General features: G+C 53.7%; 1 non-coding gene across 1 annotated transcript; it reads left to right on the top strand.

Annotated features, from left to right (window-relative positions):
* Window positions 1-9,426: 9,426 nt before the first annotated feature.
* trnag-ucc (transfer RNA glycine (anticodon UCC)) lies at window positions 9,427-9,498 on the top strand. The gene has a single exon. It is a non-coding gene; the product is annotated as a tRNA-Gly (tRNA).
* The last annotated feature ends 3,249 nt before the right edge of the window (window positions 9,499-12,747 follow it).

The raw sequence follows: 12,747 nt of genomic DNA, 5'->3' as shown, positions 1-12,747 counted from the left end.
GATGAGGATCAGGTGGAGGAGGACGAGGATCAGGTGGAGGAGGACGAGGATCAGGTGGAGGAGGACGAGGATCAGGTGGAGGAGGACGAGGATCAGGTGGAGGAGGACGAGGATCAGGTGGAGGAGGACGAGGATCAGGTGGAGGAGGACGAGGATCAGGTGGAGGAGGACGAGGATCAGGTGGAGGAGGACGAGGATCAGGTGGAGGAGGACGAGGATCAGGTGGAGGAGGACGAGGATCAGGTCGAGGAGGACGAGGATCAGGTGGAGGAGGACGAGGATCAGGTGGAGGAGGACGAGGATCAGGAGGACGAGGACGAGGATCAGGTGGAGGAGGACGAGGATCAGGTGGAGGAGGACGAGGATCAGGTGGAGGAGGACGAGGATCAGGTCGAGGAGGACGAGGATCAGGTGGAGGAGGACGAGGATCAGGTGGAGGAGGACGAGGATCAGGTGGAGGAGGACGAGGATCAGGTCGAGGAGGACGAGGATCAGGTGGAGGAGGACGAGGATCAGGTGGAGGAGGACGAGGATCAGGGAGGACGAGGACGAGGATCAGGTGGAGGAGGACGAGGATCAGGTGGAGGAGGACGAGGATCAGGTGGAGGAGGACGAGGATCAGGTCGAGGAGGACGAGGATCAGGTGGAGGAGGACGAGGATCAGGTCGAGGAGGACGAGGATCAGGTGGAGGAGGACGAGGACGAGGATCAGGTCGAGGAGGACGAGGATCAGGTGGAGGAGGATGAGGATCAGGTGGAGGAGGACGAGGATCAGGTGGAGGAGGACGAGGATCAGGTGGAGGAGGACGAGGATCAGGTGGAGGAGGACGAGGATCAGGTGGAGGAGGACGAGGATCAGGTGGAGGAGGACGAGGATCAGGTGGAGGAGGACGAGGATCAGGTGGAGGAGGACGAGGATCAGGTCGAGGAGGACGAGGATCAGGTCGAGGAGGACGAGGATCAGGTGGAGGAGGACGAGGATCAGGTGGAGGAGGACGAGGACGAGGATCAGGTCGAGGAGGACGAGGATCAGGTGGAGGAGGACGAGGATCAGGTGGAGGAGGACGAGGATCAGGTGGAGGAGGACGAGGATCAGGTCGAGGAGGACGAGGATCAGGTCGAGGAGGACGAGGATCAGGTGGAGGAGGACGAGGACGAGGATCAGGTGGAGGAGGACGAGGATCAGGTGGAGGAGGACGAGGACGAGGATCAGGTGGAGGAGGACGAGGATCAGGTGGAGGAGGACGAGGATCAGGTGGAGGAGGACGAGGATCCGGTGGAGGAGGACGAGGATCAGGTGGAGGAGGACGAGGATCAGGTCGAGGAGGACGAGGATCAGGTCGAGGAGGACGAGGATCAGGTGGAGGAGGACGAGGACGAGGATCAGGTGGAGGAGGACGAGGATCAGGTGGAGGAGGACGAGGATCAGGTGGAGGAGGACGAGGATCAGGTGGAGGAGGACGAGGATCAGGTGGAGGAGGACGAGGATCAGGTGGAGGAGGACGAGGATCCGGTGGAGGAGGACGAGGATCAGGTGGAGGAGGACGAGGATCAGGTGGAGGAGGACGAGGATCAGGTGGAGGAGGACGAGGATCAGGTGGAGGAGGACGAGGATCAGGTCGAGGAGGACGAGGATCAGGTGGAGGAGGACGAGGATCAGGTGGAGGAGGACGAGGATCAGGTGGAGGAGGACGAGGATCAGGTGGAGGAGGACGAGGATTAGGTGGAGGAGGACGAGGATCAGGTGGAGGAGGACGAGGATCAGGTGGAGGAGGACGAGGATCAGGTGGAGGAGGACGAGGATCAGGTGGAGGAGGACGAGGACGAGGATCAGGTGGAGGAGGACGAGGATCAGGTGGAGGAGGACGAGGATCAGGTGGAGGAGGATGAGGATCAGGTGGAGGAGGACGAGGATCAGGTGGAGGAGGACGAGGATCAGGTGGAGGAGGACGAGGATCAGGTGGAGGAGGACGAGGATCAGGTGGAGGAGGACGAGGATCAGTCGAGGAGGACGAGGATCAGGTGGAGGACGAGGATCAGGTGACGAGGACGAGATCAGGTCGAGGAGGACGAGGATCAGGGCGAGGAGGACGAGGATCAGGTGGAGGAGGACGAGGATCAGGTCGAGGAGGACGAGGATCAGGTCGAGGACGAGGATCAGGTGGAGGAGGACGAGGATCAGGTCGAGGAGGACGAGGATCAGGTCGAGGAGGACGAGGATCAGGTCGAGGAGGACGAGGATCGGTGGAGGAGGACGAGGATCAGGTGGAGGAGGACGAGGATCAGGTGGAGGAGGACGAGGATCAGGTGGAGGAGGACGAGGATCAGGTGGAGGAGGACGAGGATCAGGTGGAGGAGGACGAGACAGGTGGAGGAGACGAGGATCAGGTGAGAGGGGAGATCAGGTGGAGGAGGACGAGGATCAGGTGGAGGAGGACGAGGATCAGGTGGAGGAGGACGAGGATCAGGTGGAGGAGGACGAGGATCAGGTGGAGGAGGACGAGGATCAGGTGGAGGAGGACGAGGATCAGGTGGAGGGGAACGAGGATCAGGTGGAGGAGGACGAGGATCAGGTGGAGAGGACGAGGATCAGGTGGAGGAGGACGAGGATCAGGTGGAGGTCAGGGAGGAGGACGAGGATCAGGTGGAGGAGGACGAGGATCAGGTGGAGGAGGACGAGGATCAGGTGGAGGGGACGAGGATCAGGTGGAGGATCAGGTGGAGGAGGACGAGGATCAGGTGGAGGAGGACGAGGATCAGGTGGAGGAGGACGAGGATCAGGTGGAGGAGGACGAGGATCAGGTGGAGGAGGACGAGGATCCGGACGAGGCAGGGCCTCCCGGCCTAAAAGGAAAGAAAGGAGGGGCTGATGGACCTCATCAGAGAGGACGGAGAGCAGGGAGAACCTGAACAGGCTTTTTTCTCTCCTAGAAACATTTGTAGATAAATAAATAAATGTAATGAGCAATATGAAACTTATACTGTATTTGATGGAACAACATAAAATGAAACAACATTTAAACTATAAACACATTCAGGCTGAGCCCAGGTGCTGGACCTGGCTGCCACAGTTAGGACCCTGGTGTCCTCTGACGGTGGGTGGGGCTTCATGCAGGGTGTCTCCAGAGGATGCTTCTCTCCACAGTACATCGGATTGTCCATTAGGGCTAGGGTTCGCAGGGCGGACGCAATCGACGGCTGCCATGTCACTAAGATGTTTTCAGCAGCAGATCAGAACCAGAGATGTATCTACATATTGCACACGGTTATTTGTTTTACACATAATCGTGCTCACCAGGAACCTCCTCCAGGGCAGACACCTCGCAGACAGTGGGTCCCGCCAAGGAGCACACTCACTGCCTCCAACACATCCTCCCCCTCATCCTCCACTGCATCCTCCACAGCATCCTCCACAGCATCCTCCACAGCATCCTCCACTGCATCCTCCACTGCATCCTCCACTGCATCCTCCACAGCATCCTCCACAGCATCCTCCACTGCATCCTCCCCCTCATCCTCACTGCATCCTCCACAGCATCCTCCACAGCATCCTCCACAGCATCCTCCACAGCATCCTCCACTGCATCCTCCACTGCATCCTCCACTGCATCCTCCACAGCATCCTCCACAGCATCCTCCACTGCATCCTCCCCCTCATCCTCCACTGCATCCTCCACAGCATCCTCCACAGCATCCTCCACAGCATCCTCCACAGCATCCTCCACAGCATCCTCCACAGCATCCTCCACAGCATCCTCCACTGCATCCTCCACCTCATCCTCCACTGCATCCTCCCCCTCATCCTCCACTGCATCCTCCACTGCATCCTCCACTGCATCCTCCCCCTCATCCTCCACTGCATCCTCCACAGCATCCTCCACTGCATCCTCCACTGCATCCTCCACAGCATCCTCCACTGCATCCTCCACTGCATCCTCCACTGCATCCTCCCCCCTCATCCTCCACTGCATCCTCCACTGCATCCTCCCCCTCATCCTCCACTGCATCCTCCACTGCATCCTCCACTGCATCCTCCACTGCATCCTCCACTGCATCCTCCACTGCATCCTCCACAGCATCCTCCACTGCATCCTCCACTGCATCCTCCACTGCATCCTCCACTGCATCCTCCACAGCATCCTCCACTGCATCCTCCACTGCATCCTCCCCCTCATCCTCCACAGCATCCTCCACAGTGTCCTCTTCTGGGGCCATGATGTCGCCGGCCCCAATGCAGATGTTGTGGAGCACGGCACTGTTATGATCTGACATTTAAAAATTGGCAGAAATATATAAATATATATATATATATGTTATACCCTCATGTTAGATCTACTCTTCAGTATTATCAAAATGTCCGAATGAGTGATGACTTACTTGAGGAGAAGGTGTGGTGCACCTGCAGCGCGTGCAGGAAGATACCCCTGAATCGTGTCTCCATCACCCGAAGGCACGCTCGATGGTGGGAGCGTGCCCGGGAGTGATGGCTGTTGACGCGCTGGGGGTCCCACACCTGGCAGCGGCCGTTTGTAGGGAGTGATGAGGGGGAGTGGATGTGGGAGGCAGGGGTACCCCCCGTCTGCGAGGATAAAGTGCCCTGGAGGGGTAGAGTGCCCGCCGATAGAGTGGGCTGTGGCGGAGCCCTCTAGAGTCGTGGACTGACCCTGAGCCCACGTACGTGTCCATGAAGCGGCCCTGACGGTCACAAACCGCCTGCAGCTAAATGGAGCTGAACAGTTTTCTGTTTCTCTAGCCGTGCCCATCAGGGCCGCCTGGTGGCACGATGCGGACATGGCAGCCGTCGATTGCTCCAGCAGCTTGTCTGAAGGCCCTGCGAACCCACGCGGCGCAGCCTCCAGGTCTTCTGCCGTCCTGGGGAGGTGGAGGACCTGGTGGCTAACCCACCACCTCCTCAGTCACTCTGTGACAATCCGGTGTACCGTGGATCCAGGCATCCAAACACTCTGGAGACCCCCCTGCAACGATGCCCCACCTGCCAGCCAGAGCAGGAACACCAGGGTCTCCATGGTGGCCCCCCATCCATGTCTCCTGTCCTGACCCAGGAGTTCCAGCAGCACCTTCAGGGACTCCCTGCTCTGCCTGACATCAGGGCGTGTGTCCTGGTCCTTCAAAGGACCTGTCCGGGACAGGGGACGCGTAGGGTGACCCTGCAGCACAGGCCTTGCTGGCAGAGGGGACGGTGAGAAGAAAGGGTTACATAAGTGAAGAGCATTGTTGTTCTAGTGTTATACATTATCTATTGACATGTTTATATATATATATTTTATTGATATATACACACAAAATATATACACATATATATACATACTTATATGTATATATATATATATACTGAAGCTATACTCAACCTGAAATAAAATGTGTATCAGTATTATGCTAATAACATTACTGTAAACTCTTTGATGTTAACACGACCAAAACTGTTATTGTACTTGGCCCGAAGAATCTACGAAACAAACTATCTAAAGATATACTAACTATGGATGGCATTAATTTGGCCTCCAGTGAGACTGTAAGGAATCTTGGTGTTATATTTGATCAGGATTTATCCTTTAACGCCCACATAAAATCCATTTCAAGGACCGCCTACTTCCATCTACGTAACATTGCAGAGATCAGGCATATCTTGCCTCAAAGCGATGCAGAGAAACTAGTCCATGCATTTGTTACTTCTAGGCTGGATTATTGTAACTCTTTATTATCAGGGAGTACCAAGAAGTCAGTCAAGTGGCTTCAGCTGATTCAAAATGCTGCGGCTCGTGTACTAACCAGAGTTAGGAAAAGGGACCACATTACTCCTGTTCTGGCTGCCTTACACTGGCTCCCTATAGAACACAGGATAGAATTTAAAATTCTTCTTCTCGCCTACAAAGCCCTTAATGGGCAGGCGCCATCCTACCTTAAAGAAACTAGTTATACCCTGCTGGCCTACGAGGGCATTGCGTTCCAAGAATGCAGGGTTGTTGGTTGTTCCTAGAGTCTCTAAACGTACAATGGAGGCCAGAGCCTTTTCTTATCAAGCTCCACATTTGTGGAATCAGCTTCCAGTTTGTGTCGGGCGGCAGAACACCTATCCGTTTCTAAGAGTGCGCTTAAGAACCTTCCTTTTGATAAAGCCTTATAGTTAGGGCTGATTAGATTCAGCCCTAGTTTTGCTGATATAGGCTTAGTCTGTCGGGGGACATCTTACTTCTTCCTTCTCTCTGTCTATACCCGTGTCCTCTCATGGGGACATCTCCTTCTTCCTTCTCTCTGTCTGTACTGTGTCCTCTCATGGGGGACATCTTACTTCTTCCTTCTCTCTGTCTGTACCTGTGTCCTCTCATGGGGACATCTTACTTCTTCCTTCTCTCTGTCTGTACCTGTGTCCTCTCATGGGGACATCTTACTTCTTCCTTCTCTCTGTCTGTACCCGTGTCCTCTCATGGGGACATCTTCCTTCTTCCTTCTCTCTGTCTGTACCTGTGTCCTCTCATGGGGACATCTTACTTCTTCTTCCTTCTCTCTGTCTGTACCTGTGTCCTCTCATGGGGACATCTTCCTTCTTCCTTCTCTCTGTCTGTACCTGTGTCCTCTCATGGGGACATCTTCCTTCTTCCTTCTCTCTGTCTGTACCTGTGTCCTCTCATGGGGACATCTTCCTTCTTCCTTCTCTCTGTCTGTACCTGTGTCCTCTCATGGGGACATCTTACTTCTTCCTTCTCTCTGTCTGTACCTGTGTCCTCTCATGGGGACATCTTCCTTCTTCCTTCTCTCTGTCTGTACCTGTGTCCTCTCATGGGGACATCTTCCTTCTTCCTTCTCTCTGTCTGTACCGTGTCCTCTCATGGGGACATCTTCCTTCTTCCTTCTCTCTGTCTGTACCTGTGTCCTCTCATGGGGACATCTTCACTTCTTCCTTCTCTCTTCTCGTCTGTTACCTGTGTCCTCTCATGGGGACATCTTCCTTCTTCCTTCTCTCTGTCTGTACCTGTGTCCTCTCATGGGGACATCTTACTTCTTCTTCTCCTCCGTCTGTACCTGTGTCCTCTCATGGGGACATCTTCCTTCTTCCTTCTCTCTGTCTGTACCTGTGTCCTCTCATGGGACATCTTCCTTCTTCCTTCTCTCTGTCCTGTACCTGTGTCCTCTCATGGGGAATCTTCCTTCTTCCTTCTCTCTGTCTGTACCTGTGTCCTCTCATGGGGACATCTTCCTTCTTCCTTCTCTCTGTCTGTACCTGTGTCCTCTCATGGGGACATCTTCCTTCTTCCTTCTCTCTGTCTGTACCTGTGTCCTCTCATGGGGACATCTCACTTCTTCCTTCTCTCTGTCTGTACCTGTGTCCTCTCATGGGGACATCTCACTTCTTCCTTCTCTCTGTCTGTACCTGTGTCCTCTCATGGGGACATCTTCCTTCTTCCTTCTCTCTGTCTTTACCTGTGTCCCTCTCATGGGGACATCTCACTTCTTCCTTCTCTCTGTCCTGTACCTGTGTCCTCTCATGGGGACATCTTTCCTTCTTCCTTCTCTCTGTCTGTACCTGTGTCCTCTCATGGGGACATCTTTCCTTCTTCCTTCTCTCTGTCTGTACCTGTGTCCTCTCATGGGGACATCTCACTTCTTCCTTCCTCTCTGTCTGTACCCGTGTCCTCCTCATGGGGACATCTTACTTCTTCCTTCTCTCTGTCTGTACCTGTGTACACTCATGTTCCCATTAACCCAGCTTCCCCACATGTCTTTCTTTTTTGGTGTCTATATACGCCTGGGATCCGGAGTCATGGATGATCCTGCGGTCCTGAGTCCTGGATCGCGAGCGCTGGATCTTGAGTCGTGGCTGTGGTCCTGGATCATCGGTCCTGATGGATATCCTCGTGGATTCATCTTCCTATTATACACACATGCATTTCCAAACATCTGGACTACCTATGTTGCAAATGTATTATCTTTTCAATTTACACACGGCATCTATTGCACGTCTGTCCGTCCTGGAGAGGATCCTCCTCTGCTGCTCTCCTGAGGTTTCTCCATGTTCCCTTAAACTGTGGGTTTTCTCTTGGAAGTTTTTCCTTGTACGATGTGAGGGTCTAAGGACAGAGGGTCTGAGGACAGAGGGTCTAAGGACAGAGGGTCTGAGGACAGAGGGTCTGAGGACAGAGGGTCTGAGGACAGAGGGTCTAAGGACAGAGGGTCTAAGGACAGAGGGTCTGAGGACAGAGGGTCTAAGGACAGAGGGTCTGAGGACAGAGGGTCTGAGGACAGAGGGTCTAAGGACAGAGGGTCTGAGGACAGAGGGTCTGAGGACAGAGGGTCTAAGGACAGAGGGTCTGAGGACAGAGGGTCTGAGGACAGAGGGTCTAAGGACAGAGGGTCTGAGGACAGAGGGTCTAAGGACAGAGGGTCTGAGGACAGAGGGTCTGAGGACAGAGGGTCTAAGGACAGAGGGGTCTAAGGACAGAGGGTCTGAGGACAGAGGGTCTGAGGACAGAGGGTGTGAGGACAGAGGGTGTGGTATTGTCTGTACACACTGTGAAGACACTGAGACAAATGTAACATGTGTGATACTGGGCTATAAATAAACATTGAGTGATTGATTGATTGACTGTTAGCTAATATTACAGTACATACATATATTCTGTGTTTGTGTATAAATATCTCTATAGACATGTTTATATTATATATACACAAGCTATACTCAACCTGAGAAATAACATGTTAAACATGTATTATAGGCTAATATTAACATAACATTATTAAACATGGGTCCTCAGGAGGATGCAGCCGCTGAATTGGGACACAGCTCCGAGAGAAGAGGAAGTGAGAAACTACTAGCTGTACACGAGCGCCACCCTGTGGCTGTAGACGATATACCTTTAAAACTACTGCCCATAAATAAATACATTTAGAATACATTAAAGTGTGTTTTGTTATATTCTGAACTTGTATTGGTTATCCCTTTTAATAGCGGTAGCTGGCTCCTCCACGTGAACTTTTCATTTCTGAACATAGCAAACATTAATCCTAGGGGTTTGGGTTATTTAGAGTCTGAAAGTGCCCACAGATAGCCCACAAGTAGTCTTTTATTTATTTACATTACATGACATGTTACTTGATATACGCTTTTATCCAAAGCGATTTACATACTCAATACTGTGGGCAATCCCCACAGGAGCACGTTGGGGTGAAGGGTCTCGTGCTGACTGAGGTGGAGTTTGAACCCTGATCCCAACACCAACCTCCATCCTGTTCCTCCTTTGTCGATAACAATCTACAATCTCCGGTATTTATAAGGTTTACTGATCTATTTGTGGAACAGCATACTTCACATCATACCTCAGACTGATGGATTATTCCCTACTGGCCACAGACGGTACTTTACATTACAGACTGTATATATAAGCCACATGGTGCGCGTGATGCTTGTGAGCGTTGGTGGTATAGTGGTGAGCATAGCTGCCTTCCAAGCAGTTGACCCGGGTTCGATTCCCGGCCAACGCATCTTTTCACTTTTTACATTTCAAGAAAATGGCAATGAATTCTTCTGACCGGAATGTTCATTGTTCATTAAAGTTTATAAACATATAATAATAGTGTAACGTCCGAGGTGTTAAGGCTTCAAAGATATATCTGTGTAGCGCCTCCGTTTAGAGACACACCAATTCAAATCAAGTTTTATTTATATAGCACATTTTAAAAACGATTTTTGGTCGAGCCAAAGTGCTGAACATGCACATAATAAATAACACATTACTACAGTTGCAAACAGAAGACAATAAATTACAACAGCAAATGTAAAAATCAAACACAGGGAACAGTCAGGAGTCGTGCTCCGCTCTGAAGGCCAGGAGAAGAAGTGAGTCTTTAGTGTAGATTTAAACCCTAGGGTCTGGGCCGACCTCACGTGGATGATCCTCATCGCCCAGAACAGAAACCTCCACATCAGAGATGTCCTAGTGCGCCCACTGGGGCCACGATCATGGGCCCTCTCCAGCAGTGAGGCTCTCTCCGAGAGACTAACAAAGAGCCCGAGAGCTGGAGAGGAAGACATGCCAGACCCATCGGCACGCATCAGGAAGGTATGCCAGACCCATCGGCACGCATCAGGAAGGTATGCCAGACCCATCGGCACGCATCAGGAAGGTATGCCAGACCCATCGGCACGCATCAGGAAGGTATGCCAGACCCATCGGCACGCATCAGGAAGGTATGCCAGACCCATCGGCACGCATCAGGAAGACATGCCAGACCCATCGACACGCATCAGGAAGACATGCCAGACCCATCGGCACGCATCAGGAAGACATGCCAGACCCATCAGCACGCATCAGGAAGACATGCCAGACCCATCGGCACGCATCGGTGACGGAACGAGTCTCGTTCGGAAACTGAAGGGAGATGACAAAACATTCAACAGTTGGCAGAGAGCGCTCCGTCCATAGCTCTGCACGAGGGCGCTCGCAGTCGCAGCATTGATGTCGTGTTCGATGTCTGCTGGAAGGCGTCTATCAGGAATGCCGAGAGATGCAACAGAGGCGCCACCAGCGGCACACAATGGAAGAGCATTGCAGCGGGCCGCAATATTCATCAATGGAGAAAGTTAACCCTGAGAACAAGACGAGCCTGGCTGAACTCTAGCCTTTCCCATCCAATGGGTGTGCTGTGTGTGTAACCCTTTCTCCTGTCTGCTGCTCCCTCACCCTGCACCCTGAGACCCTCACCCTGCACCCTGAGACCCTCACCCTGCACCCTGAGACCCTCACCCTGCACCCTGAGACCCTGAGACCCTCACCCTGCACCCTGAGACCCTCACCCTGCACCCTGAGTCTCAACTTTTTCAAGCCTTTCCCTATTTTTCTTTTATTTAACAAAACAGTAAGCTTTCCCGATGGTGTGGTTTTCGTTTGGTGAAAAAGTGCAAATGCAGTGTTTGTATATAATTACATCTCATATTTTTTTGCTGTTGGTCGTGAAATTGCTCCTGCTTCCTCCGCTCTGTGTCAGTGGGGAAGCCGTACATTCGTACTCCTTTCTCGGAGCGATTGGAGCATCCCCAGGCAGCACAGCAAACCATGGTGGAGACTAGGAGGCAGCACAGCACACCATGGTGGAGACTAGGAGGCAGCACAGCAAACCATGGTGGAGACTAGGAGGCAGCACAGCACACCATGGTGGAGACTAGGAGGCAGCACAGCAAACCATGGTGGAGACTAGGAGGCAGCACACCATGGTGGAGACTAGGAGGCAGCACAGCACACCATGGTGGAGACTAGGAGGCAGCACAGCAAACCATGGTGGAGACTAGGAGGCAGCACAGCAAACCATGGTGGCTACTAGGAGGCAGCACAGCACACCATGGTGGAGACTAGGAGGCAGCACAGCAAACCATGGTGGAGACTAGGAGGCAGCACAGCACACCATGGTGGAGACTAGGAGGCAGCACAGCACACCATGGTGGCTACTAGGAGGCAGCACAGCACACCATGGTGGAGACTAGGAGGCAGCACAGCACACCATGGTGGCGACTAGGAAGCAGCACAGCAAACCATGGTGGCGACTAGGAGGCAGCACAGCACACCATGGTGGCGACTAGGAGGCAGCACACCATGGTGGCGACTAGGAGGCAGCACAGCACACCATGGTGGAGACTAGGAGGCAGCACAGCACACCATGGTGGCTACTAGGAGGCAGCACAGCACACCATGGTGGAGACTAGGAGGCAGCACAGCAAACCATGGTGGAGACTAGGAGGCAGCACAGCACACCATGGTGGCTACTAGGAGGCAGCACAGCACACCATGGTGGAGACTAGGAGGCAGCACAGCAAACCATGGTGGAGACTAGGAGGCAGCACAGCACACCATGGTGGTGACTAGGAGGCAGCACAGCAAACCATGGTGGAGACTAGGAGGCAGCACAGCACACCATGGTGGCTACTAGGAGGCAGCACAGCACACCATGGTGGAGACTAGGAGGCAGCACAGCAAACCATGGTGGAGACTAGGAGGCAGCACAGCACACCATGGTGGAGACTAGGAGGCAGCACAGCACACCATGGTGGAGACTAGGAAGCAGCACAGCAAACCATGGTGGCGACTAGGAGGCAGCACAGCAAACCATGGTGGCGACTAGGAGGCAGCGCAGCAAACCATGGTGGCGACTAGGAGGCAGCACAGCACACCATGGTGGCGACTAGGAGGCAGCACAGCACACCATGGTGGCGACTAGGAAGCAGCACAGCAAACCATGGTGGCGACTAGGAGGCAGCACAGCACACCATGGTGGCGACTAGGAGGCAGCACACCATGGTGGCGACTAGGAGGCAGCACAGCAAACCATGGTGGCGACAGGAGGCAGCACAGCACACCATGGTGGCGACTAGGAGGCAGCACAGCACACCATGGTGGCGACTAGGAGGCAGCACAGCACACCATGGTGGCGACTAGGAGGCAGCACAGCACACCATGGTGGAGACTAGGAAGCAGCACAGCAAACCATGGTGGCGACTAGGAGGCAGCACAGCAAACCAGGGTGGCGACTAGGAGGCAGCACAGCACACCATGGTGGCGACTAGGAGGCAGCACACCATGGTGGCGACTAGGAGGCAGCACAGCAAACCATGGTGGCGACAGGAGGCAGCACAGCACACCATGGTGGCGACTAGGAGGCAGCACAGCACACCATGGTGGCGACTAGGAGGCAGCACAGCACACCATGGTGGCGACTAGGAGGCAGCACAGCATGGTGGAG

Source organism: Pseudochaenichthys georgianus, unplaced genomic scaffold, assembly GCF_902827115.2.
Source record: "Pseudochaenichthys georgianus unplaced genomic scaffold, fPseGeo1.2 scaffold_546_arrow_ctg1, whole genome shotgun sequence".
NCBI lineage: Eukaryota > Metazoa > Chordata > Actinopteri > Perciformes > Channichthyidae > Pseudochaenichthys > Pseudochaenichthys georgianus.
This window is presented reverse-complemented; position numbering and strand designations above follow the sequence as displayed.